Below are 27268 nucleotides of genomic sequence, written 5' to 3'. Positions count from 1 at the left end.
ATGGAGGGATGCTGCTTTCTGGCTTGCTCCTCTGGGCTTGCTCAGCCTGCTTTGTCATAGAACCCAAGACCACCAGGGATGGTGCCCACACTGGACTGGTTTCTCCCCCATCAATCTCTAATTAGGAAAATGCTCTACAGGGTTGCCTATAGACCCAACTTATAGATGTATTTTCTCAGTTGAGGTTCCTGACTCTCAGGTGACTTGAGCTTGTGTCAAGATGGCATGAAAACTAGCCAGGACACATTCTTAACAACAAATTAGAACCGTCAGAGCATTTTACTACTCTGGTTGCTGTGAAACTCAAATGAGTTAATACCTAGGAGGCTGTTCAGACAGTGTTGGCACACAGCAGGTGCCAGCCAAGTGGTGGTTGCTGATGTGGCTTATCTTCATCATCACTTTCATGGCACACAGCACTGTAGTTAAAAAAGTGTGGCCTCTCAGCACGGTTCTGAGTTAAAAATTCTCCTTCCACACTGTTTAAACTCCTCCATTTGGTCACATCTGAGCCCCAATTCCTTCGCTTTGGAATGGGCTACCATACCTGACCTGAGAGCATTTCACAAGGGACTGAAGAATAGAGTCCTGGCACCCGGTAATCATTAGACAGTGATTTTTCGAAAGCCACATAGAAAATTGGCTTTTGAATGCAATGAGGTAGCTTCAAAATGTATGCACTTTTAGTTTGCTGACGGGAAAATGAAATGGATTGGACCCACCTGGGTATTGAATTTAACTTCCTTATCTTTTATTTCAGAGAGCTCACATTTTGGTTTTGTTTTGTCCTGTTTTCCTATTTCAATCTTAAATAAGAGTTCATGGAATTGTCAGGGAACTGGATTAGGAAATTCTCATCTAGTTATTAGTTTTATTCTGTGGTTGATGGGATAGTCTTTCCAAATTAATGACATTACTGTGTCATATGCTAAGCAGAAGGCTGAAGTTCAATGCTGTTGGTATTAAAGGGACTAGCTTGTAGAAGGCAGAAGAGAATCTATCATACCCTTTGCAGATTTATAGCCCTATGCATTTTGCTACAAACACACACTAGCCTATGTTGGTGAACTATAATTACAACTAATGATAGCTGAAGCCCAAGTTTTGTCTACTAAAGTGATGTTTACCTTTCAAAAGTGAGGAGTAGAGCCTTTTAAAATCAGGTAGTGCTGTGCTCCAAGTTTCCCTTCTCCAGTGGCTAACCATGCTATTTCAGAAGTTACTTGATAAAAATAAAAGACACAGACAACAGTATCTATCTGAGAGCCTTTTGAGAGAATTAAATGAGACTGTGAAAAGTGACTCTAAGTAACAGTGTGTTATAGAAAGAGATTTACTGTCATGGTAGCTGTTTGGCTTTGTCCTAATAGACTCGAAACTCTTTGAGGATAGAACCTTCTTTTTGAAAATTTGAATGAGGGACAAGTGAGAAGGTTCAGCAGGTCATGTACTTGCTGCCAATCTTGTCAGTCTGTGTTCCATCCTGGTACCTATGTGGTGGGAGAAGAGAATTGAGTCCTGCAAGCCCTGTTTACATGGACTGTAAGCATGTTTACCCATACCTCCCATTCACAAATAAGTGAATAGAAGCAATAGAAACTTGAATGCAGCTAGTTCTTTGTACAGAGTAAATACATTATCGAATAGAGGGCTAACATGAAAAGAAAATTAAAATAATGGCAATAGTTAATCATCAATAGAAGACATGACTTAAGTGAAAACAGGTATTGGCTAATTGAATAGATATACTAGAGAGGAGACCTAAGCAAATGGTAAATTAAAAACCATTTTTCTTCATAGAGAGAAGTGGTAGTCTCTAAAGGACATAGAAAGTTGTCACATTGATGATCATACTATCTGAGGATATTATAAATAACATCTTGAAGCGGACTTATCACATATATATGTATATATACATATATAATCACCTGTATTTTCTTATTTTGTAGAAAAAGGGTAACTACCTTAGGCCCTTGATGTCTATGAGTCTTGACTGCTTTAATTAAATTCAGAAGCATTTCATATGAACGTCACTTCTGATTTCTGTCTACTCCTATTCTGTGTCTCCTCTGCCAGTGTTTCCACCTTAAGAACTCAAGGGTTTTTATGGACAATTTAAGTGAGACACATCTCTATGTATTTATGTATGTATGTATGTATGTATGTATGTATGTATCTATCTATCTATCTATCTATCTATCTATCTATCTATCTATCTTATCCCTAAGTACAGCACTTCAGAAACCTGACACATTGTGGAGGCATTCAGTACCAACTTTGACTATCTATCTGTCACTTTTCATGTATTCTTAAATAATGGCTGGGAGAAACATCTAAAGCCAACGAGCCTTCACGTTTTGAAGATTAGAACATGGAGGATGAATACATAACAAAACCATTCCTGAACAAGGGGCTGAGGAACATTGCTTCTGTCAGAGGTGGAAGGCCACAGAAGGCAGTGATCACTCATTTGGAATGGGCTCCCAAAGGTTGCTGTGGATTTACGCCAGGTACCGCAAGGCTGCTCCAGTGCCAAATGCTGCTTTCTTTCCTAGGAGGTAGCCTCGATAGAGACTTGCTGTTCAAACCCTGATGAACTTGCTGGACACGACACCCAGCTCATTTAAGTATCCGGTGCTAGGTTCGATGGAGCAACAAAAAGAGGCTTCTATGAATAAAAGAAAAGAGACACTAACAGCAGAGACGGTAAGAGCTGCAATAATTTGAGACAGGAGGAATAGAATGTCTTCTAAAGAGAAAGAGAAAGTTTGGAGCATTGTAGTTGAAAAGGAGGCACATTTAATGAAGGCATTAAGAGACACTCAAGTAGGGCAAAATGATCTCAGAATCAGCTATCAAAGGAGAAAATGTGATGTAGGATAATTAGAAAAATGAACCAAAAAAGGAGATAATTCTCAGAGATAAATTAATTTCTGTTGATGTTAATTAACTACTTAGTCAAATGCTTCTGAACAAAAAGAAAGTCACAGCTGAAATAATTTTATAGCATTCTATTGTAGTTTATTTATTGGTAAGTCTAAAAGTTATACTGTGTAATGAATTCTAGCTGCAAAGACAGATGAATATATTAAAACTGAGGTTTCCCTTGGACTTGCATATACAATGTTGGGGAAAGAGGAGGAACTAGACAGGCCAGGACAAATGGTGCCCATCATTTTACCCATCCTGAGCTGTAAACTCTGGCAGCTCTATCATCATTCTGTAATGTGAACTCCATGTTGCCGTTACTTGATTAGGATCTACCCACTTGGCCTTTTTAAAAGTCTTGCACACATCTGAGCACACCTTTGAGTCTCCAAAATGCACTTGGGCACCATGTTCTATTTTGGGTAGCTACAAAGGTACTGGAAATTTCAAGTTGAAACCAACACCACGACCTATAAACTTAAGAACACGGGCTAGTGAATACAGGGTTCCAGGCTGCCAGGCTGGGAGCTCCAACTGTCCTTTCAGGTGTTTGACTCACTGGTACAGGCCAGGTCAGGTCATCTTTGTTGTGATGGCCCTTTTATCTTCCTCTTTCAGTTAATATAATAACTAACACTCTTTTTCTAATCCTCAAAAGTCAGATTTAGGTCTTTTTTTGAGGACTACTTTTATACTGCCCTGAGATGACTAATAGATACTTTTTTAATTCAGAGGAAATGAACTGATTTCCTTCCCCTTTAGCCAGCCCTGTAGAGAATTCCCCATTCTTCTTCATTTATCTCAGTTATTTCATCCGGACGAATGAACTACAAGGATGCTCAGAGTTTCAGTTTCTGAGAAGGAGTTATTAAAAATAACATAATAATTTCATTATTTATCAACATTCAGTTTTTAATTGAATAATAAAATTATATTCATAATGATACCTTGCAAATTACATAACTATATAGACTATGGTATATATTATTTTGTAATTATATATAAGTAATATGATAATTGGGTTGATTTAATAAGAAACTATACAAATATAGCTTAACAAATAAATTCATCATTTCATTTACATTCTCTTCTGGCTTTACTTTTAAGGAGATAAACTTACATTGTGTCTTGAGAATATATTCATTTGTTACAAAAGGGTCATTTGAAGGAGAATTAATTATGTATCGTGATTATTGGATACAATACTTGATGACACTCCTCTTTTAAGTATTTAAAGTTCATAAAAATGATTAAGATGAGAGCTTTCTAAGCAGTTTTGCCAGTGTTGTTTCCGGACCATTTCTCACTGTTCCTTTCAGTGTATTTAGAAATTTCTTTTGAGTCTGAAATTTCTTCCAACACAGTAACTATATCAAACTTGGACTGTGTTGAAGTCAGAGTGACACTGACTTCAACATGACATTGGCTTCACTTGACATTTGTGCTTTTCTGAAAAAACAATGTACTTGTCATACCACAAAGGACTAGGAATGGCGCTTGCTAATTTCTAGGCCAAAGAAATATGTCTAATTTTACAGCTTCCAAGGCGATGTAGAGCATTACTCCTGGTTACACTTATCTCCATCCACTGCTCCAGTGGTTAAATTAGCTTGTTCTGAGAGAAACTGACACTGGATAAAAACGTAAAATCTTTTGAACAACAAAGAAGGTATATCAGAAGGTATACCATTAAGGAGGGAACTACAAACTGTCTACACTCACATAGACCAACTGAAACATTCCCCATTCTCTCTCACATTATATCCATTGTGACCTTCCATGTAAATTACAAGTCTGTGTCATTTCATCTGTTTGGATGTGTTCAAGTGGATAAGGGCTGAAAAATGCAGGAATTATTGCAAGGTGCGCAAGGAGATGGATGCCTCTAAATTGCAATGGTTTTCACATGAAAGGAGCCATTACAGACTCTTATTTGTGATCAATACAGTCAGTTATGCTTATAAATGTTCTGTCTGCGGAGAAGGGAATTTTAGCATTTGAATGTTAGGAATGTTAATATCCCCGTTCATACACCAATCTGTTGGGCTGACAGAAAGTGCCTCTTGGTTCTCAAGGGCTCTAAAATATGTTTATCCCTTAATGACTGATGATATTCACATAGAACCCAGCTAAATGAGCACTCACATTTGCCAAAAATGAGCAACATTTGTTACCAGGTGTTGACTCTACCATTGGAATTGCTTTCATATCTCACATCTCACAAATGGGCAGATGGGGTGACTCAAGCACTCAGTATGAATAGTTCACAGTGACCAACTTATAAAAATTTGAATAATCAAGTGAAGGCCGTGAGTGGAACACTCATGCATAATCCAAGAAAACCACTGTACTTTTAAGGGTATAAAAATGTTGGTGCTTATTAAAATAACCTTCTTGGTAAACAACTTTAATGCCTTCATTGCTAATTCTGAAAGCACGATGAATTAGGCACAACTTCAAAGCTACATACCTCTACTCAAGTTAGAAAGAGCAGACATTTGCCACATTGCCACACTTAATTACCTTCCAAAGGCATGTATAAATGTATCACCTGCATAAGATGAAAACATGGGAAACACATCTGCCAACACAGTAAACACTTAGCAAATAACATGTCTTGTTTCTGCTGACTCATACCTTCATGAATCAGGCAACCAAGCCTCACATGGGAAGCATAAATAGACCTTAACAGAATAGGAACTCTACGGGGCCTGCCTGGACCTTTGCCTGCTCACATAGTATGTTATCTTAGTTCATGATGAAACTTAAATCGTGATGATGAAAAATGCATGAGGGGGTGAAGAATGAACAGTTATCCACAGCCATGCTTTATACTGTGAAATGAGCACTGAAACCTTATGAAGAACCCATTCAATTACTATTCTTTCTTTTTTCTTACTCTGTTTTATTATTTTTTGATAGTGGGTATCTCAGCCAATGGCTGATGCATGCTAGGCAGGGTTTTCTACTGAGCTCTGTTTCCAGTTCCTTTTTTTCCTGTAAAGGGGCAGGGTGAGTTATCTTCCCAAACATATTAATACTTACCTGTGTAATAAAACTTACAAAAGTTAGTATTCAAACTTATTATTTATAGTACTAGATACTGCCCTAAAAATGTGGAGATTATACGGTGATTTTTCTCACAGGACATATGCGCCATTTTTCTTCTTTAGATTGGTCTTCTATGGTCCACAAAGGGAAACTGTTTGACACGCGCATTGGTACAAGGCAGTTGATTATTTCTGAACTCCATTTGAACTTACTCAGCCACAAAGTAGGACTAATCATTCCTAATCCAGGGCAAATCTTCATCTCCAGCAAACACGGGGGTCTGCTGACACTACATACAGAAGTTCAAGTTGCCAGCCACCAATTTCCCAGTGGTACACATAATCTCTTAAATTACAGCCGATGCCAATTTTAAAAATAAGTGGAGCTGATAAAGCACTTACATGCACATGGTTTTTACTTTCTTTTTTTTTCTGTTGCTTTGTCTTACAACATCGTAACTAGCTGCCTAAAGGTCAGTCGGAGCCTCACCTATTCCCTTTGGTTCTTTTAGGTGCATCTCCTTATTTTGAAAATTTCAGAGCTTATACTAGATTTTAAAAGTATGGACGAGTGAGCTAGGGGTGCAGCTCAGTTGAGGTTGCTTGCCTGGCATGCAGCAAACCCTGGGTTTGACCACTAACAACCCATAAAACTGGGTCTGGTTGGAGGAGGCCTGCAATCCCAGCACTTGGGGAAAATGAAGAGAGATGAACTAGAAATTATAGGTTATCCTTGGCTACACAGGGATTTAGTGGCCAGCCTGGACTAGATGAGACCTTCAAAAGGAAAATAAAAGTATAGAGAAGCAAAAATATTAAGTGAAGAAAAGTAAAAAAAAAAATCACCTATAACTTCAGCATATAAAAATGATTATTGACATCTCAGATTTTGATTGCCTACCTCTTTTCATCATTAGGGGTCTTTGAGGAGGAAAGTTGATATTTGCATCTAAACAAATATTTCCACAGCGCCCATGTGCAAAACCATAGAGATAATGATAAAATGTAAATTGTAACATTTTCTTTTGGCTGGCCTGTAGCTCCCACAAATAGATGAGTCTTGAAAAAAAAAAAAAAAGAACAGTAAGAGCACAAGGTTTGGACCATCAAGGATCCAAGTTCAAGTCCCACTTTCCCCGTATATGTGATCCTGTATGAGTTGTCAAACATCTCTGGGTCCATGTCCTCTTCTGCAAGATGAGACTAACACCTTCAATTGGTGTGCTTTTGTGAAGAGTCAACGAGAGAAGTTTAACAAATTTGGCAAGCTACCTGATGCAGCGTCCAATGACTGGCAGCCATTAAGGTAAACTGTAGGAACTGTTAATGTAATATGACCTCCCTGACTAACCCTGAAGAGCACCAAGCTCCAGTGCCATGGGAGCTGAAGACCACGTTTTAGATCAGCTCAAGAAAAAGAGTTAAGGAGGTAAATAGGCTAGAAAATGAGCGTAGGCATTTGTAAGCAAGTTGTTTATACTTAGATTCTAGCCTCGGTTAATATAGCTGACTTCAGTTCTTCAAGAGCAGTGGTTGCCTGAATTCTCTCCCAATACATAGTTTCTCTTTCCTTCCTTCTTTTTCTTTCTCTCTTTCTTTCTCTCTTTTTCCTTTCTTTCTTTTTCTTTCTTTCTTTCTTTCTTTCTTTCTTTCTTTCTTTCTTTCTCTCTCTCTCTCTCTCTCTCTCCTTCCTTCCTCCCTCCCTCCCTCCCTCCCTCCCTCCCTCTCTCTCTCTTTCTTTCTTTTATATGTTGGAAGAATAGTGGGCCTTACTGAGGAGAACAATCCAATTGGGACCAGAAGATACAGAGGTGGGCAACTCCTCTCCTGGAGAAATTTCTTTAGCAGTCTAAGAATAACGTAATCATTGAAACCTGGTAAGTTTTATGGTAAGATTTTGTTTTTCTCTAATGTGGAAATGCATTTTTATGTATATTATGTAGCTGTTTTGTTTTAGTCTTTTGTTCTGGACCTAGCCAACTTAGTTATGTAAGCATGACCTTAGGAGAGGGATTGGTTGGCCACGGGTCTTGACTGAATAAATCCGTGCTCCATAGTCGAGTCATTTTACATTCACTTTCCAAACATTTCCTTATGTTTTAGCAGTGACGCTCGTAGGTGACTGCTGTCATCCTTAAGTATGGAAGAGAGCTACAGCAGCATGAAGCTGTCTGCATACCCTGAGTTAACAGTCAAGGAACTGGGAAGAATCCCAAGTTCCGGTGGCTGCAGTGGCCTTGCATTCACCCCCACAACACAGGAAGCCTCATTTACAAGTTTGCTCTTAAGCTCAGACCCACCCACCAACCTCCCAAGTTCTCTCTAAGCCCTGCTCACCAGCAGACAGTGTCATTTCACACGCAGAGCCTGTCTTTGCCTAGCACGGGTCTGAAGTGGCCCAGGTAAGACCAGCCATACTCTTGCTCTTCTGTGTGTGCCCTCTCAGTGCTTGGTCGCTTCTCTGTGATGCTGTGTGACTGCCCACGTGGCTGTGAACATTCCCAAGAGCAAGATTCTAGCTAGTTACCACTGACGTCACTGAACAGCTTAGAGAATCAGAGCTTCTTGGTGTCTGTCTCCCAATGAACTCACTTTTATAAAGATGATAGAGTAACTGGTAGCAGGTTTTTCCTCCCTCCCTTCCTCTCTTTCCCCTTCCTTCCCTTCTTCCCTTCTTCCCTCCCTCCTGACTTGCTTCCTTATTCTGAACTTATTTTTATTACATTTATTTTTTTGCATGTGCATGTTTTTGTATGCACATGCATGAACATGCATACATATATGGATATATGTGTGCTGCAGCATCACGTGTGGAAGTCAGAGGGCAACAGGCAGGAGTCAGTTCTCTCCTTCCACCTTGTGGATTCAGGGACCAAAATCAGATCGTCAGCCTTGCCAGTGAGTGCCTTTACCACCCCCACCCCACCCCCTTTTTGTGAGGTGAGGACAGAGTCTTGCTATGCAGCCCAGGCTGGGCTTGACCTTGTGACAGTCTGGTTCTGACTCCTCCCAGGCCTGCAACAGCACATCCTGCTAACGGTAACATGTCTATAGCGTTTTCTATGTACCAGTCTCAGCTGTACGAGGTCAGAGTATATAGTCGATTCAATCTTCATGAAACCTTCTGAAATAATTTATCATTTAAATCTTTTTTCCTTTTTTTTTTTTTTTGCAAGAAACCTAACTTACAATGATAACTTCAATGGATTAAAAAAAAAGAAACATAAACAACTTTAGTTCAACATCTAACAACAAAATTACTAAAAAAAAAAAAAAAAAAAGAAAAAAGGCTAATATGCTAATTTTTATTAATATTCATTATTTCTTCACGGGAATTGCATTTATCAGTCAAACTCTTGCTCACTTTAGAAGTGGTAGCGAAGGCTGCTCACTTTAGAGTCATGACTAAGTCCCATGGGGTTTTGTTCCACTAGGCCCCAGCCTGCAATGCAACCCTTCCAATAAGTAAGATGGGGTAGATGTAATTTTTTGAGCAATATTTATTCTGTTTTCCACAATGGTTACAGTGGTTTAAATGCTTCTTGATGGTAAATTTAAATGCTTTTAAAGTTAGGCCTTGATTAAGCTAAGGGTTTTGGTACTTATTTGGGAATGCAAGTATCAAGAATTTCTTTGAGAAGCATTAAAGAGAGAGAGAGAAATGGTGGCATTTATATAACTTTCCCTTTTTGCTTTCATAGGAATGCTGTATGCACCAATTCGGTAAGACATTCACTGGCATTGTATTTCCCTAAGCTTCCTTCCCTGATCCTCTAAGAAGTCTCTCTTCTCAGGGTCTTTTGTTGTCATCTCCTCCAACACAGAGTTTCTATGTGTTACTCTTGTATCCTTTGTATAGCCATCATCTTCTATATTCAGCTGCATAGCTAACATTCCTGTCTTAGTGAACTGAGCTCCCCTAATGGCTTCCTAGCTCAACTTCTCATCATTTCCCCTACCACAAACACAGGGTGGTTCCCTGAGATATATATATGTACAATAAACAAAACAAACAAATTAATGACGTGGAAAATATCAACTCTAAAACACAATTACTGCTGGGTGTAGTGGTGCGAGCCTTTAATCACAGCATTTGGAAGGCAGAGGCAGAGGGAGATCTCTGTGAGTTTGAGACCAACCTAGTTTAAGTAGTGGGTTCCAGGACATCGACAGCTATGTATTAGAGATCCCATTTCCATTTAAAAAATGAGCAAAACCACCACAACAAAAATGTTAATTAAAATGTCAACATTTCCATTTCTATCTGGTGTCTCCTTAAATTTGTACCCAGCACACAGAATCTCTCTCATTCTCTGCTTTCCTTTACTCAGTATCTCTTTGCAGAGTTGAGAACTGAACCCAGGGAACTTGGTGCATGCATGCTAACACTGAGGTCTACCCTCAGTTACTTCCCCCTTTTGAGAACTTTTCAATACTAGATAGAATTAGGAGGGGTGTGGTCAGCTAATTTGTATTAACTCAACAGCTGAGACACTAGCTTTAAAAGTATAGGAAGGGAGAACGAAAGAATCTGTCCTTATATGGTCATCTCCATCTGCCAGAAAGAATAATTCCCTGATACCTTGGTTTACTTAATATGAACTCATGGTACTGGTATGTTTGTTGAGCGAATATGTTGATAACGGTCTTAGAATCATTTTGTCACCTGGCATTATATTTGCCAGGAAGAACGCTGATTTTATTTCCCAAGAGAATGTACTGACCAATGAATGCTCTTGTCAGTGGGAAGTGGTGTTTCCCAATGCCAGGCATCCAAGGAGTCATCCTATCTTGTTGGCCAGATACAATATTCTCCCTTGCTCTGGGATGCATCAGCTAGAACCTATGTAGATTTCTTGGAAATAATTTGCTTCTAGTTAGAAACGGAAACGAGCAAATTTCAGAGCAACACTCTTCTTAGTTCTTTCTAAACTTGAAAGTACTTTGGTTAGGTGACCCAAAGAATGGCACACACTCCATGTCCTGAAGTCCTCATGGGTCCTCTATTCCCTGCAGACCTTTTCTGTACCATGGACTTCCAGACCTCTGTTCACAGACTGGAGCAGAAACAGAGCGCAACAAAACACTGAGGAGTCTGGGAACCGGGCAGTTCAGGGATAGAACAGTCTCTAGGAAACAACTTGATGATCCTAATCTTTGCATTCCTGACAGTTACAAAAATAAATATCAAAGCCCTAAAGGGAGGAAACAGAGTTCTGAGGCCATGTTTTTCTAATTTCTTTCAAAGGAAGAAAAAAAATTAGAGTTTCAAATGATTAGGATGTAATAAGACATCCCTTGGTAATCTACAGCTCAAGTCAAATGACTGCTGGAGTCCTTATGAGGCAATGATGGGACACTGGGTCAAAAAAGGACAGTGACTTTTCAAGCTACATCAGGTTATTTATGACTTTGATCATCATTCGCTTTTATTAAATAAGGGTGACGGTATCCTATGCCCTGCTAGTAAATCCAAAAATTAATTTAAAATGCAGTCCAAATACTTTTTACACTGTGGAAGGGAGTTTTTGCTTAACTTAGGGGAAAGTCATCGGTCACGTTGGTTTTTATACAATTAAAGCTCTGGTAGAAAGGAAGCCAGTGGCATAATCAGATTTCAGATGGCATCCCATCTGAAAAAGACATGTTTCTATGTAAAGTCAGAGAATCAGGATAGACCCTCAGTGTCTGAGGAAACAACCTAAGAAAATCCTTCTCCCTAAACAGAGGTAGTTAAAAGGAGTGATTATCATTTCTTTGGTAAATCAGATGCCTATCTTCTCTCCTGATTTTTTTTTTTTTTTTTTAATTCTCAGATGTCACTACCATGAGGCTAGGTTTTTCTCGAGATTAAATTGTGAGGGAAGCTGATAATGTGCAAAATAAGCCAAGTTATTTTCTATTGTGTAAGGACTTCCTTTGTTCAAGATACCTCGAAGACTTCAAAGGATTCCTTAGTGTTTTACCTAAAAAGGACACCACCCCCGTGCAACAATCCCCTAACAAAAAGAACATCTAAAGATATATGGACCATATTAATTTTCTCATGATGGAAGTTGCATGGAATCAATTTTCATTACTTGAATTTAACCTCCATTCGTTCACATGTTATATTTACATACATATAAACCTGTATGTCTATAACCTAATCATTCTAGTATCCAACCGTAATTTACTTTCAGCCAAACCCATGATGGCGTAAAGAGCAAAAATACTGTTGGTTTCTCATGAAATCATCTGGGATGACTAGACATATATAGAAAAGTGCCATTAAAATGGCATAAAAATGCAATATGCAAAGTGTAAGGAGAAACTAAGTGTATGACCCTGTTAAATCTTTCTTTGGCAGAAAGATCACGGAAGTCTCTCTGAGTACCTCTGAGTCACATGCCCTCAAAAGCACCTATTCTTGGTATATTTGTGATACTGTTTTAGCTTCTCTTCTAAGAGTTAAAGCACATAAAGCTGTTAGGATAGTAGCCCAGGGCAAGTGCTGAATCTTCAGCATCCTTTGGATTGATCAGGCTGGATCTTTTTGGGAGTAACATTTTTTGCAGCTTGGCTGGAGCGATGTCTCTGTGTTAACAGCATCTCTGGCTCCTGCCGATGACCCAGGTTTGAAGCCCAGTAAGGACACCCTGCAGCCTGCAATTACCTAGAGCTCCAGCCACACACAGATCAGACGCGACAAGTCTCTGCAGGCCTGGACACATGAGCCCAAACCACACACAGACAGACATATGAGAAAATTAAAAAATAAACCTTTAAAAGTATATTTTCTGTAGCTTTCTGAATGCTAAGTATTTAAGCTTTCGTTTTGCTTGAGTCTACTTAGAAACCGTTATTTTCATTGCTTATATAAGATCTTCCAGCTTTTATATGTTTTCAACTTAAAAAGATCTCCCTAAATTGACATCATTTCCCAGCTTAAGCTCTCTAATTATACTCCAAAGCATAAGAAGAAATATCTTAAACTTTGTGGTGTTTAAATTATCTTCCTTAAGCTATTTTAAATAGAAGGCAAATATGAATTTGTTCATGTTGATCTTGTTTTCTCAATGGGTGTGAATATAACCAGACGCTTTCAAACGAACAGAAATCTCATTTCCTTGTCTGAATTATTCATGACACTCTGAGTTACATGTGAGCTTTACCCAGGTCCTGGCAATATCCCTGTGTTATGAAACTGTTGACGTGCAGCGAGTGCCTTTCTTCAGGAAAACTATATTTTACTTTAAAACATAATAGTCCTTCCTAAAATTTTCATTTGTTTTCTTCTCCTCTGTTTTGTAATTTCAAAAAAGAAAGAAAAATAAACATTTCTCTATTTACTTTTTATCTCTGGGTAGAAACGGCCTTTTTAAATCACATGTCAGCATTAGTACAATGTGGAGACAAGATCTGATTACTACGGACCATTTATTCAATCTACGAATGCTGACGGAAGATTTAATGGGCCAACCCGTTCCTGAATGCCTTCCATGCACCAGCTGCCATTCTAAAGTTGAATTTTGCTTGTCACTTTTGTTCTACCCAAGCACTGTTTCTCTTTCTTTCTTTCTTTCTTTCTTTCTTTCTTTCTTTCTTTCTTTCTTTCTTTCTTTCTTACATTAGGTACTCACATTTAGGTACTGTACCTAAAATTGTCTAACCTAGCAGACAGACAGGCACGCAGAACACAAGACCATCCTCACTGAGGCAACAAGTGATTGGTTCTAACATTTTCATCTTGACCACTAAGTTATATTTTCAGATCTGGGTGTGGCAGCAAATGTCTGTATTCCCAATACTCAGAAAGCAGAGGCAGAAGCCAGCCTGAGAGATGTCTCAGTAGTTAAAAGCAGCTTATGCTCTAGCAGAGGGCCCATGTTGATTAAGTCCCTGCATCCACATGATAGCTCACAACCTTCTAAAACTTCCAAGTCCCAGGGGGATCTACCCTCCCTAGACTCCACAGATACCACACAATATCCTGTGTAGACTAAGTGCAGGGAAGACATCCGTTCACATAAAATAAAATTAATAAATCTTTAAGAACAATAACAAAAATCTAGATCTAGCTATTAAAAGACAAGTTTTTTTTTTTCAAAAGGTGTTGACTCTTCACAGTATAAAACATGGTATTGGCTGACAGATGACGTGCACTTGTTCCAGAACACACTCACCCTTCACCAGACGACACACTTGAGTACAGGAATAGCTGGAGTTATTGTTATCTGCTCCTCTTTCCTCTGTTAACTTCAGCACAGAAAATGGCATGATAAGGTGTGAGGGCATGTTGATAAGCCACAAAAACTAAGCCCCCTTTTCAGCATCCGGTGAGGGCTTCCAAATCATTGTTATTGATATTGTTGTTGTTGTTTTTTCCCCCCTAGTTGTATTAAGTGTGGGTAAAGGGTGCAAACTATTCACTCAGAAGTAGCTGAGCTTTAGTTAACAGGTGGAGAAAGAGTTCCCACAGTCATAAGCTTAGGCTCATTTCCGTCTGCAGGGATGTCACCTCTGTGCTGGTTACTTCCTTGGAGGTCTAAGTGCTCTGGAGAAGCCAGCAATCCTGGCTTGGATATCGGCTCATGGACTTTGTAGAGAATGACAGAACGAATACTTAAATAAAAGTATTTCCTTCAGCATGGCCAGAATAGATATCGGTTTGTTGTTGCTGATTTATTTTGTTTGTTTGTTTGTTTGTACACTTAAAAACATCACACCAGTCCTACTGACATTTGTATTTCCTGCTGGGAACTTTCTAAGTATTGACACTTTTGGTCAGAAGCCCCTTTTTGTTGCAGTTTGTTGGTCTTTGGGGCTGATCCTTACAAATACCTTCGAAGCCTCTAAACCAGTGGTTCTCAGCCTTCCTGATGCTTTGATCTTTAATACAGTTCCTCATGTGCGGTGACCTCCCCCCGCCAGCCATAAAATTATTTTCGTTGCTACTTAATAATTCTGCTATTGTTATATATTGTAATGTAAATATTTTAGGCAATCCCTGTGAGGATCATTAGTCCCCAGATGGGGTCGAGACCCAGAGATTGAGAACTATTTCTCTCAAGGAGAAGACCACGGAGGGGCTTCAGAATCAGAGCCATTTCTGTTGCCCCTGTTCCCAACTCTGACCAGTTAAAAAAAACAAAATGAGTAGGAAAGGAATCTGAAAAGATTTCTTTCTACATTGGGCCTGGATTCACCTTAATAATCTGTAAGAATGTTAGTGCAAACTTAAGCACTCGGGTGCTGGTTTTAAATAGTATATAAAAGTATATCCTGAAGACAGAGGGTCTGGTTCCTGATAAGAAAATCCTTTTTAATATTTGCCCTCCTTTGTGAGCACTTCTCAAAGGAAAAGTAGAGGAACCGAATGTCTGTGTTGGATAAAAACACCCCAAACCAAGAAAACAGGCAAATGTGCATTTTTAAAAATCCCCGAAATTTTTGAGTAAGCCTCTTCCTTATTTGATTTTCCTATATTTACAGTATATGCATAAAAAGAACCTAAGAACTATTACTGAGATACACCCAAGGGGGATGAGAATGTTTTCTTTGAGATAACTATTGCTTAGACTGAGGAAGAATGATGGCTTTTTGAATTCTGTTCAAATCAAACCTTTCAGGGCAAGCAAAAGCAATGTTAGACCTACATATTGCTGCCTCATATAGGGATGAGAAAATTGGTCCCTTTTGGCCACAGTTTCCATTTAATAAGCTAGCACATTTCCGTTTTTAAGATTGGAAAGTGTGATATTCTATGTAAGTCTGTCTTACCATAAGCCCTCCAGGCTTGTGTCTTAGCAGTTACTCTTGCCTCCAAACAACTAATATAACCTCAATTGAACTTAGGCTGCTACAGCATTATTGGGCCAGGGCCACTTTTAGAGGTCCACAGCTACAGAAGTACTTCCCTATAGCTGGATCCATGTGTCTTAGCATTTTCAGAAATGATTTATAGATATTTTGAAACATTCAATAGTTTAGACTAGGACTATCTGTACAAAGAGTGTATTTATGTCCTTTTGTACACCCTTTAGAAAATTATCAAATGCAGTCATCTATTATAACTCTTCACTGCAAAATGCAAGGGCCAACCGCTATAATACCATATAATTTTAGGTATAAGATAAATCTTCAAATATTATTTAAATATAAAATATGGAGGTTGATTGAGATGCATATGAGATTGCGTTTCCTAAAATCTAATTGCTATATGTGACGAGACACTCAATTACTTTGTCTTTAAGATTATTATTATTTAATTATAGCATTATTTAATTATAGCATGCTATACATGAACATCAGCAGAGGACAGCTAGTGTAAACTGTTAGAGTCCAGCACAGTCAAGAGGAACTTAGATTTAACTCATTTCCATTAGAAAATTCAAATCTGGTAGAGATTATAAAATGTCTAGAAATATGAATTTAAGTATCTCCTAGTAGCTTCCTTCCTAATTTGAAACATCTGGATATTTTGAACCCTCTAATCCGAGCTACTTTACGTACCAAACATTCATACCAAACTAACAACTATTTTGCCTTGAGCATAGGTACCTTAAGAGACAGGGACTTACATGTAAAAAGGTAGCTCCTGATTCATCACTCCTGTGGATGGCAGTATTCTAGGAATTTCCCCACAAAAAGGGTGATTATAATACTTTTAAAATAACAATTATGCCATTATCTGGAGGGAAAGATGAGTCTCTATTAAAACCGTGTCTACAGCTACAGTGACACCGCTCTTACCTAGGAACTCACATTGAGGGGAAGGAGGTGGGACACGATTGATTGACAGATGAGGGATCCAGTAACCTTCAAGGTTTATTTGGGAAAAATAAAAAGAAACTTTTGTTACTAGACACTGGGTTGCAATTCCTTAGTTCCCCTCCAGCTCAAAATCCTTCCCTCCTCAGCCTCAATCTGTTTCCTAAGTATCTTACATTATACTCAGCTTCCAATCAAAAGCTGATTCAAAGCAAATCCCAAAGAGGAATGTTCAGTTTATTTTTTTTCTCCTGAAAATTTTGCTGGTTTATTTAAAAGTTACCTTTAAAGATTTTCTTTTAGAAAAATGACTATTCAATAGGAGACACTCATGCTCTTATGAAACTGTGATCCCAGAGTGACATTTTCATATCTGAGAAGTCAAAGTTGATGCCTCTTTTTGTTTGTTTGTCTGTTTGTTTATGTTCTGAGTTTCTCTAAAGAAAGGTACTACTAGGTCAAGGATATATTTACAGTAACCAATAGTGAAGCCTGAGTTAGCAACAGAATGTCTTGCATGCTAGATTCTAAATGCTGTACAAAGTGCTATAGAATCAGATCAGTGCAACTGTAGAAAATCGGTGAGCAGAGGCAAATGCATGATACTGCTGCAGACAGAGAGAGAGAGAAACAGGTTGGTATGTTTGGTAAGGAACCCATCAGAGGCTGGGGTGAAGGCATCCTTGCTGGGTTCTTGGGGGCCCACTAAAAGTGGCTGACGGTGCTCAGAGAGTTAGAGGGGGAAAATCTACAACAGAGGGTGTGAACATTTGCCAGTGTTTCATAGTGTGTTTTGGAAATTATGAAATATTTGACTCTGCCAAGAGGAGAGTTGGCAGAAATTGAGTCTAAAACTAGGCAAAAACCACCAAGGAAAGTGCTGATGGATGAGGAGAGGAGGACTCTCTGACTCCATTCTGAGGGCTGTTGGATGAACAGCTGTTGGTGTTTGGCATGCTCCTCTTCCATGGCTGCCGCCTTAAATGGTTAAGCCACGTGGGAGACTCGAGATGGGGTAGGTAATGAGTGAGCCTGTCCACCTTCCTGTCTGTTCTTGTCCCACAAAGACAGCACAAAGTCAACGGGGCACACCACTCAGGTGTGCTGTGGCTATTTCTACAACCCGTTCTAAAAGTTAACCCAAGAGAAATTAATAGAGAATGATTTCCTTGCCTCAGGTGTGTTTTGTTAATTCTAAGAGTCCTTTTGAGGGTAGCATAAAAAGGAAGTGAAATTGAAAAGGGGTTCTTTTTACCATCCATTTCGTCCTCACTGTTCATTTGCTTTTCCTTGAAAACTAAACTAAGTACAATCCCGTTATCTCAGCATTTTTTCCCCGCAGAAATCATTCCCTTCAGTCAGAGCCATGTTCATACAAATCCAATGTGCTCACGTTTCAGTGTGCCGGCGATTTTTAGTCTAAATCTTTATATACTGAATTCTGATGACAGAAAGAAAGTTATGAAACGCCTCCCTTGTTATGCTGTATGATTTGCTCCTCTGAGGGTACGCTACCATATGAAACAGGTGATTCAAGTTTACATGTGTCGGCGAAAACATCACAATTAACATTATCAGAAGACTCCTTCTGCCATTTAGTCAGAAAAAGACAGTAAGTAATAAATTACTTCTTGGAAAAAGATCTCAGTTACCATGTATTTGAAATTTCATGGCAAACTCCATCTTTAGCTGATAGAAATATGTTATCAGAAGTTTTCAGATAAAGGATTTTCGCTATGCTCAACAGCATTATAAGAAGTCCGACCTTCCTGACATAGCAGCAGTAGAATTGCCCTAGGAAAGGCTAAAATGGTGCTAAAGCAGAATCTAATCATTTCTTGGCTCATTCCTTGCCGGGGAGTTTGATTTGGCCGACCAATCACCAGCTTGTTCCTAAGAGACTACAGAGGAAAGAAATGCCTCCGAAGGGGCAATCCCCTATTCAATTCAGAGTCTGTGCCACTTTCAGGCAGTGACCAGCGGCAGACATCACCCCCGTTTCTGGTGTATCTGCAGGAAGCGCGTGGTATTTTCTGTGTCACTGTCCTATGGAATCTACTTGTGAATAGAAGTTTCCCTGCCACATACTATATAGCCGCGCTTGAGTTCAATGCAAAGACTCCCATCTCTTTTCTTTCCCTGGATTCTGAGCCTGGGCAGTACAATGGAGGTGGTGTGCCCTGGGGTAGCCTGGCCCTGGGGGAGCCTGGCATGTAGGATACTGGAAGAGGAGGTGTGGACAACTTGCAATACCTTACAGTGTTTGCTCTGTAACTGCTGAGGGCTAAATCAAACAGCATGCCAGGCCATTCGGTTCAGAAAAAGCAAGTACAAAATGCACTGGCTATTACGACCTATAAAGGGAACAGAAATACTTGCTTTCAAGGTGTGCCTAGGTGTAAAGATTTGAAGCACTGACGAGGGTTGAAGACAAATGCTTCTTGCCGGTTTACTGGGTAGTTCTTTTAACGTGTCAAAGGGCAAGTCACAAAAGAACCCATTGTTCTGTCAGAGAGAAAGGTTATTGGCTATCAGGTCTGTCCAGAAAGACAAGCCATCACAGTTTGTTAAAACAGTAAATATTTTTTTTAAATCCTAACACAAAGCAGCAGTGCTTTCTTCTTTACCAGACAATTTCTGGAACCTCCATTCACCGAGGTAACTCTCTCTCTTAGACACTATTTTTGTGGAAGCAATGCGAGCGGTTTCCCCCTTAATTTCAGATCCCTAACGCTCATTGTAAAATTTCCGGGTTAAGTTTTGCCTCAATTCATTTCTATCCCGGGCTTTCAAGAGAGGGGAAAAGCTTACCTCCGTCTGTGCAGTGGGATGCCCGGAGCCCCTTCCTCAACCTCCGCTGCAGCGTGGAGGAGCAGATGCCCTGGGAGCCCCCAGTCTGTTAACAGGAAGCAGGTGAAGCCGAGAGCGTCCGCCCGCGTTCCAGCCCAGTGCCCATCCGCGCGCGCACACCTGCTGTCCCAGACCCGCGGCTCGGGAGCAGCAGCCTGGCACAGGACCCGTGCTGGCAGGGGAGCGACCCCCTCCCTTCAGAGCCCCGGGCCTCTCAGCTCGGGAGCTGCCGAGACAAGCGTGCGGGGAAGGCTTGCCTGGCCGAGACAAAACCCTTTGCTGCTGCCCGCGAGCGGATACGCAGCATTATCACCCTGCGTTCCCCGTTCTCCAATCAGCTAATTGCAGAGGCCGTCAACAGCTTGTCGCAGGGGCGGCTGGCGGGCACACGTGGCCGCAATAATTGTGCACTGGCATGCCTGATGTGGCTCTCTTCTTTCAAAAAAAAAATATATTTTTTTTTATTTGCTTCTTCCTGGGTGAAGCTCTATGCCACGCTGGTTTCCATAAGTAAAATGGCTGGTCCTCTCAGCGCGGTTGCAGACAGCTCATTGGGTTCCGCTGGCTTTTCGTAGCCATAGCAACAGCCAACAGACAGACTTAGCAAGCATGGTTGGTCATGTGCAGCGCGCTACACAGCTTGTTAATTTCTTTTTTTTCTCTCTTTTTAATCAAACGCATCGTTTTTCGAAGGGGGGGGGGGGAAGACCAGCTCCTGTTACCTTTCTAAATGTTTGAGCGAGAGCGCAAGCGCCCTGGGTCCCCCCCTCCTCCGCCCCTGCCCTCCCCCAGCACCCCCAGTCCCCCGCCCTCCCGGCTTTTCTGGGGAACTTTTGTTGTATGCATGCGTCATTGTGACCCTGTGAGATCAGATCGAGGAAGAAGCTGTATTCTCATCTATCCAGGTTAATAATATGCATATCGCCACAGGGGCACCATGGAACTGTGGGCAAAACCAGGTTCGACCTTGGCATCATAGAAAGAAAGGCCGGGAAGGACACTGGTAAATGTGGACAGCTGTGATTTTTATTTGCCAATGACAACCTTATAGCCAACTCAACTCAAACAAAGCCTCGTGAATAGTGTGCTGTATCTGGTCAAATTAATAATAGTCCAGTCAGATAGGCAAGTTTATCAATTCTGAATTATCCATATATCTAAAGAATGGGCTTAAACATCTCTATACATTGTGCAGTTTAAAGCAGAACTTTTAAAAGTTCTCTTGCTGTTTCTGTAGAAAGCTACCTTTAACTCAACTATACACTATTTTTAATTTTAAGATACTCCTAAAAAAAATCCAAGCCTAATGAAAAATCCTTTGAGAATTAATTAGTTTCAAGGCAGGAGTAGTTTGGATTGTATTCCACACTTTCTTAAAAGCCCACCTCCTCAGGGAATCTTCCATGGTTAATGCCATTAACAATTTAAATCTTCTAAAATCCCCCCAAGTCTTTTCTACTTTTTAAGTATTGTCATCAGTCATATTCTATTTAATATATTTTCAAAGCAGTGTCCTTACTTAGTTTTGCTTCTAGAAATCTGTTTGAAATAGTGTTAACACTTTGGACTTGTAAACAGACAAGTTTCGTTTGCTAAGAGACATTGATTTGTATTTTGTAGGTATCGCATTTTCCTGCCCAAGTCAACATTCCTGCCTTCTGCAGTCATTCCCAGGGTCAATGTGACAGGAATCCTGTACATGTAGATTTAGGGATCCTGTCTCCTCTCCCCGTCCAAGCATATTCATATTTGATCTGCACAGGATCAGTGTGTCCAGTAATAAAGACCTGGATCACTCCTGCTTAGTTAGTCCCACACTTTAGATGGTCACTGGAGTTATCCTCTGTTAACCCACTGAGTTTGCTGTCTTGAATAGATTACTGCAGTCCCTTGAGCATGTCTGCCCTTTGATTTCAAATGTGCACCTCCCAAGAGGCATAAAAGTCCTTGCTTCCTGAACTCCTGGATACTGCTGTTTCCTGAAAGGCTCTTTGCTGAACCTCATCCTGTGCCTTTAACTTTGATTCCAAGGTGCCTCTTTATTTTTCAACATCTTGCTCATATAGATCCATCCATCACCAGTGGCACTCTCAAAAAGTTTACTCCTGCTTTCCCACTGTGCATGGGATCTGTCTCTATTATCTAGGTACGCGTGCCATATATATACATATAAACTGTTTTTCTCTGCCACTGCCTGAAAGCCAGTCTGAAAGCTCAAACATTATTGCCTTCTATACTTTACTACTGTAACTCCTCAATGCAAATATTTTCTTGAATATAAGACAGGATCTAACTGTGTTGCCTAGGCTGGTCTCCAACTTTTGGACTCAAGGAATCCTCTTGCTTCAGCTTATTGAGTAGCTGTGACTGCAGGTATATGACACTATGTAGCTTCCTTAATACTGAATGATGTCCTACAGCACTGTAATGTTTTACATGCATTCTGCATTTTATCTCATTTTCAACAGTCAAGCACTTACGAATTCTATCATTTCAGGAAAACTGAAGTGATTCTAATTAAATGTTGGCCCTTTAAATGATACCAACAAATATTCTGAGGTTATTTTGGATTTTTGTATAATTTTTTTCATGGTATGCCTGAAAGTGTCTTTATGCTACCTACATGATTGTTTAGCTGCGTATAGAAATCATTAATGTCATTTTCCTTTGGGATTCAGGGTCTCCTTTCTTTAGCATGCATCTCCTGCATCCATGATGCTATCAACAGTTCTTCCTCTAAAGAAAAGACCCTGAAATCGCCACATTGCACAGGACTAGAAAAGGCTTCTAGGAACTGAAGCCCATCCCTTGCTATTTCTTGACCCTGTGGTGTCCTTTAAGCACCTCTATTGGTTGCTTAAAAAATTGTCCCTCATTAGCCACTGGATACTGGTCCCAGGACAACCTCCTCTCACCAAGGATAGCATAATTGTCAGATGTTCAAGTCCTTCATATAAAATGGGGTGCTCACTATAATCTATGTCTAATTCAGTGCAAATAAATGCTTTGTATGTTTTATCATGTTACTTAGAAAATAGTGTTAAGAAGTCTGGATACATATATTTTTTTAATAAGGCAGGGTTTCATTAGCCCAGAAGGACCTTGAATTTGCAATGTAGTTGAGGTTGAATTTGAACTCTAGATCCTGCTGTTTCTGCTTCCTAAGTACTAGAATTACAGGCATGCATGGCTATGCATCACATCACACAGAAGAAGTCTGTGAAATTTTTTTAAAATTTGTGATGGTATGAATCTGCCAATGTTGAGCCCAAGTTTGTAGAGGGCTTGCTAAGTACATCTCTGTATAAGGGTGTGGGTTCTCATTGGCTTTTGCTTTATGTCAAAATCTCTTTCCTCAAACTCTGTCTGGCATGACTTATCAAACTCTCTAGTGCTATGGGTCCATTCTAATTCACATCTCTAACATTTATTCTTCTGGTGAAAGTGCCCATTTCAAACATTACTATGAACAGGCTTTCAAGAAGCAAATCTGGTCTTTCTAACGCATCTTTCCTTGTGGGATGAGTTTTTTTTTCTAAATTGTTAATGTCTTGGACCTCACCACCCTTTGGTCTCATTAGTCAGGATGCTTGGTATCATCTACTTTTAAAATTTCTGCCAGGGTAGTAGCTGCAAAGTCATCATTTATTATGGTTGTACTTTTCAGCTGTCTAGTCACTGAAAAAAATTGAACATCTCTTCATTTGGGGATCTTTCAGGTCACCTCCTTTGTCAACTTCTTATTGGCAATTTTGCCTGTTTTCCCAATTGAGGTATTGTCTTACAGTGGAATTTTAAGCAAAATGTCCATAAAATATTTTCAAGTTTCTATATACCATAATTATATTTGTTACATAATTAAAAGTTAATAAGATATCCATTGACATATAGAGATAATACATACACTATTTTGGGGAGTTATAATGAAATAAAATGGAGAATGTGGATAGAAATTTCCATTTGGAATTATGTTCTGTTTGACAGTATTGCCACACTAGAATATGATTTTTCTAAAATAAACACAATGTACGTTTAGAAATAGTAGATAAAACATTAAAATTACACAATGCCTATTACCTGTTGTCCTTTTAAGAGCTGTTTCACCACATACAGATTTATATTATCTATAATTTGTCTATCTCTACCTATTTATCATCTAAGAGCTAAGTTATGCCACACACACAAATATAGCCGTATCTGTTATGTAGCTTTTGTCTCTCTGTTTATTACCTATCTACCTACTTATCTATCAATTTTCATATCTATCTATCATATATCTGTGTATCTTCTACCATCTATTATCTATTTACCATCATATATCTATTATCTATCTATCTATCTATCATATATCTATGTATCTATCTACCATCTATTATCTATCATCATCTAATATCCATATATCATCTATCTACCTATCATCTACATCTATCTATCTATCTATCTATCTACCTATCTACATCTATCTATCTATGTCTGTATCTATCATGATCTCTCTATCTCTCTATTATCTATCATCCCTCTTTAAATAAAGGCAGTAGGATTATACAACATACCAACCCCTGGTGGATCTTTAGTGAAGGATGTTTTTATTTTATTTTTCAATTTTTCCCACTTTTCTATAAGTTTGAAGCCTTTCTTTTCACATTTCAAATCTTTTTAAAAGGGAACAAAATGTAGTGTTTGAAATAAGATAACCATTTTAAGCTTACCTGATGGTATATAACTTCTTAGTAAAGTTAAAAACAAAGATTGATAAAATTATGGACTAACTAAGCTATTAGTATTATTCTTAATAATAAGCTATTTTGGTAACAGCCATTGAGAATATATGTACATTTTTTTTTGAAAAGAATTTGCTGTTTCCCTGCATTTGCTGCTTCTCCTTGTCTTGCTCATAAGCCACTTACCCACTGGCTCCCAAGTTGAAATCCTTCTTAATCTGGTTCCTTCTTTGCAGTAAAGCTCAATGAGAGCATTGTTGCCTAGATCAACATTCTCCTGGGGCACACCTATCCTAGAGCCTTCATCACTGGTTCTACCTAAAGGTCCTGTCTCCAGTGTAACAAAGAGGCTCTTTGTGAGACTCACTGTGGGGAATAAAACTGGAGTGTGGTTTATTTAATGGAAGCAACACAGTTTTATAAAGCTCGCGCAGAGATTTCCAATTCCTAATAACAAATGGAATAGGTCAAAGGTTGTTCCACAGTCCTACATGTTTAGCCATTTTCACAGTGACAGAAATAATGTGCATTCTAAGTGAGACTATGATGGCAAGTGTGACAATCACCTTGGGTAGGATTGGGTGGGAGTTGGCCATTGGAAAAACAAAGCAAATTCTCCAAGATGCCATACTGGGAAGAGACACCTCCTCAGGCTGTTGAGTACATGGCTTCCTAGCTAGTAAAGAATCCCAACTCCCATTAATATCTGGTGACACTCCCCAACACCAAAACTGGTTCAGTCTACTGAAGGCTTGTCAGAAACCCATGTACCACATAAATCAAAAACAAGAAAATGATTGCAGAAGAACCAAATCTTATCACAGTAGTGGTGAGAATGTCAGTGTCAGCAGTGTGAAACTTAAAAAAAAAACAAAACAAAAACATTGACAGAAAATAATCTACCCACGTGGCACCGCCGAGTGTGTATCCTGGAAGACTATCACGTGAGGAGTAGCCAAAACCCTGTCACCGTTCTGCATCTCTCCCAGAAGAAGAAGTAGTGGGGAAAAGTGGCAAGAGGTACAGGAAGCAGAGTTAGCAAGGCCTAAGATGCTCTTGGCTGCTGCGTAATAACAACGTTCCTTTAGATAACCCGGCCTGCCCAAGCTCTTGGCTTGCAAATGACTATGATTGCAGAAGCTGAAAGGAGAGCTTCGTCGTACAGTCTGCAGTTATATGTGTCAGTAGGAGCCTGGGGGAATGTTGTTCAATAACAACAAAACTAACCCACAATTATACTACCCATCAACCCCTTCCTGTTCTGAGGACTAACCCCTTGAGCACAAACAGGTTTTTCTAGGCCCAGCTCAAGACCAGAGATCTGGGTTAACACGCGTGCACTGTGTGAGTGTGCCAGCAGCCCAGGAAAAGCTGGACCTGGGGCTCGCTGCGAGTGGCTGTGTTTCCTCATAATAAGCTTGGAAAGTGACCTCGGAAGTGGGGAGTGACAGCTCTTCCACTGCTGTGTTTTAGGGAGGCAATCTGACCACATCTAGAGTATAACTGTAGTGGCCTTTTCCACTTACCACCGGCCCCAGTGGAAACAATGCTTCCCACATAGCTGCAAGCTGAGTGCCACGTGCCCATCTCAGAAATGGCCCCAGGCACCATCATGCTGGAAGCGTTGAATCAGTAAGGAACCATCAGCCTTAGCAAGGGAAGCCATGCTTGAATGAGGAGGGAGGGAGGAAGGAGATGGGTGGGCCGGGAGGAGAGAAGGGAGGGGCCTATGATCGGGATGTAAAGTGAATAAATAAGTAAATTAATTAAAACATGAAATAAAACAAATGCCATTGTTTCAACCAGAGCTATTGAAACAAACTATGAGGTACAGGGTGAAACTTGGCACAGTTAGTAAATGCTGAAGAGGCAAAAGCCACATCCTGAAGCAGCCAAACTGTGCAAATCCCCAGAAAAATGAAAACAAAGAAGCACCACCTTTTGCCTTTCAGACATAAATGGTTCTGATATCACACTTCTGATACAGATGCCGACATTCAATCAAGGTAAGATGGAGCCAAAGTATTATGTGCTATCATATGTGCTTCAGGATCCAGTAGACCAACCAGGAAAGGGCCTGCCAATGGCAGCATACACTGCTAGGAAAAATAAACTATGTCCTGCTCCTGTCAAGCAAGTACCCTATCACTGAGCTATGTCTCCATCTTGGCCTGTTTTGAGGACCTTTCCCACACCATCCAGCACTCTATTTATTTTTTTAAGAACTGATTATTTTTTTTCTTTTTAAATATTATCATTCACTACAATTTATTCACTTTGTATCCTGGCTGTGGGCCCCCTCTCTTGTCTCCTCCCAAACCCATCCTCCCTCCCTCTTCTTCCCCTATGCCCCACCCCTAGTCCACTGATAGGGGAGGTCCTCTTCCCCTTCCATCTGATCCTAGCCTATCAGGTCTCATCAGGACTGGTTACATTGTCTTCTTTTGTGGCCAGGCAAGGCTGCAACCTGCCCTGGAGGGGGAGATGATCAGAGAGCCTGTCACTGAGTTCATGCCAGAGAAAGTCCCTGCTCCCCTTACTAGGCACCCCACTTGGAGACTGAGTCTATGGCTACATCTAAGCCATGGTTTTATGTCCTCCCCGTGCATTGACCTTGATGTCTCCTTATCAGGTCTCAATCACAAGGGAGGCTGGCAGATGCTGTCTTCTAGTCAGGTTCATTATAGCCTCAGACAACAGAAAGAGCGATCTGTTGTTAATGAAGAAAAAGAATGTATTGTAGGTAGGCAACCATCACCAGAGGATACTGACATTGATAGCCTCCTGCTGTCTTGATGGAAACCTCTCTTACGCTTCATTCTTAGCTGTTCCGTCATGTGTTGCTGACCTGTCTGGACTTCATCAGAGGGAGGATTTGACAGGGTAAAGAAGTGTCCCTTCAAGTGTGGTGGAACACTGGTTCATCAGCATGTCCCTGCAGCTGTCCTAGCTGGGACTCAAGCAGTT

At 40.0% G+C, this 27268-nt stretch overlaps 1 protein-coding gene across 5 annotated transcripts in view; it reads right to left on the bottom strand.

The window, feature by feature from the left end:
- Positions 1–27268, bottom strand: part of Sorbs2 (sorbin and SH3 domain containing 2) — a 313230-nt gene that overhangs the window by 176664 nt on the left and 109298 nt on the right. For 2 of the 5 annotated variants that reach the window (XM_060381679.1, XM_060381683.1), the window contains exon 1: positions 19542–20297. The exons of 1 other annotated variant lie outside the window; for it this stretch is intronic. The gene's annotated coding sequence lies outside the window, so the exon portion shown is untranslated. Of the gene's footprint in view, positions 1–16540; positions 16665–19541; positions 20298–27268 lie in introns of those variants that run through there. 2 more of the 5 variants (XM_060381685.1, XM_060381681.1) reach the window with 2 other exon arrangements.

Source organism: Meriones unguiculatus, chromosome 4, assembly GCF_030254825.1.
Source record: "Meriones unguiculatus strain TT.TT164.6M chromosome 4, Bangor_MerUng_6.1, whole genome shotgun sequence".
NCBI classification, from domain to species: domain Eukaryota; kingdom Metazoa; phylum Chordata; class Mammalia; order Rodentia; family Muridae; genus Meriones; species Meriones unguiculatus.
The sequence above is the reverse complement of the archived record's forward strand: the minus strand, read 5'-3'. Positions and strand labels throughout refer to the sequence as shown.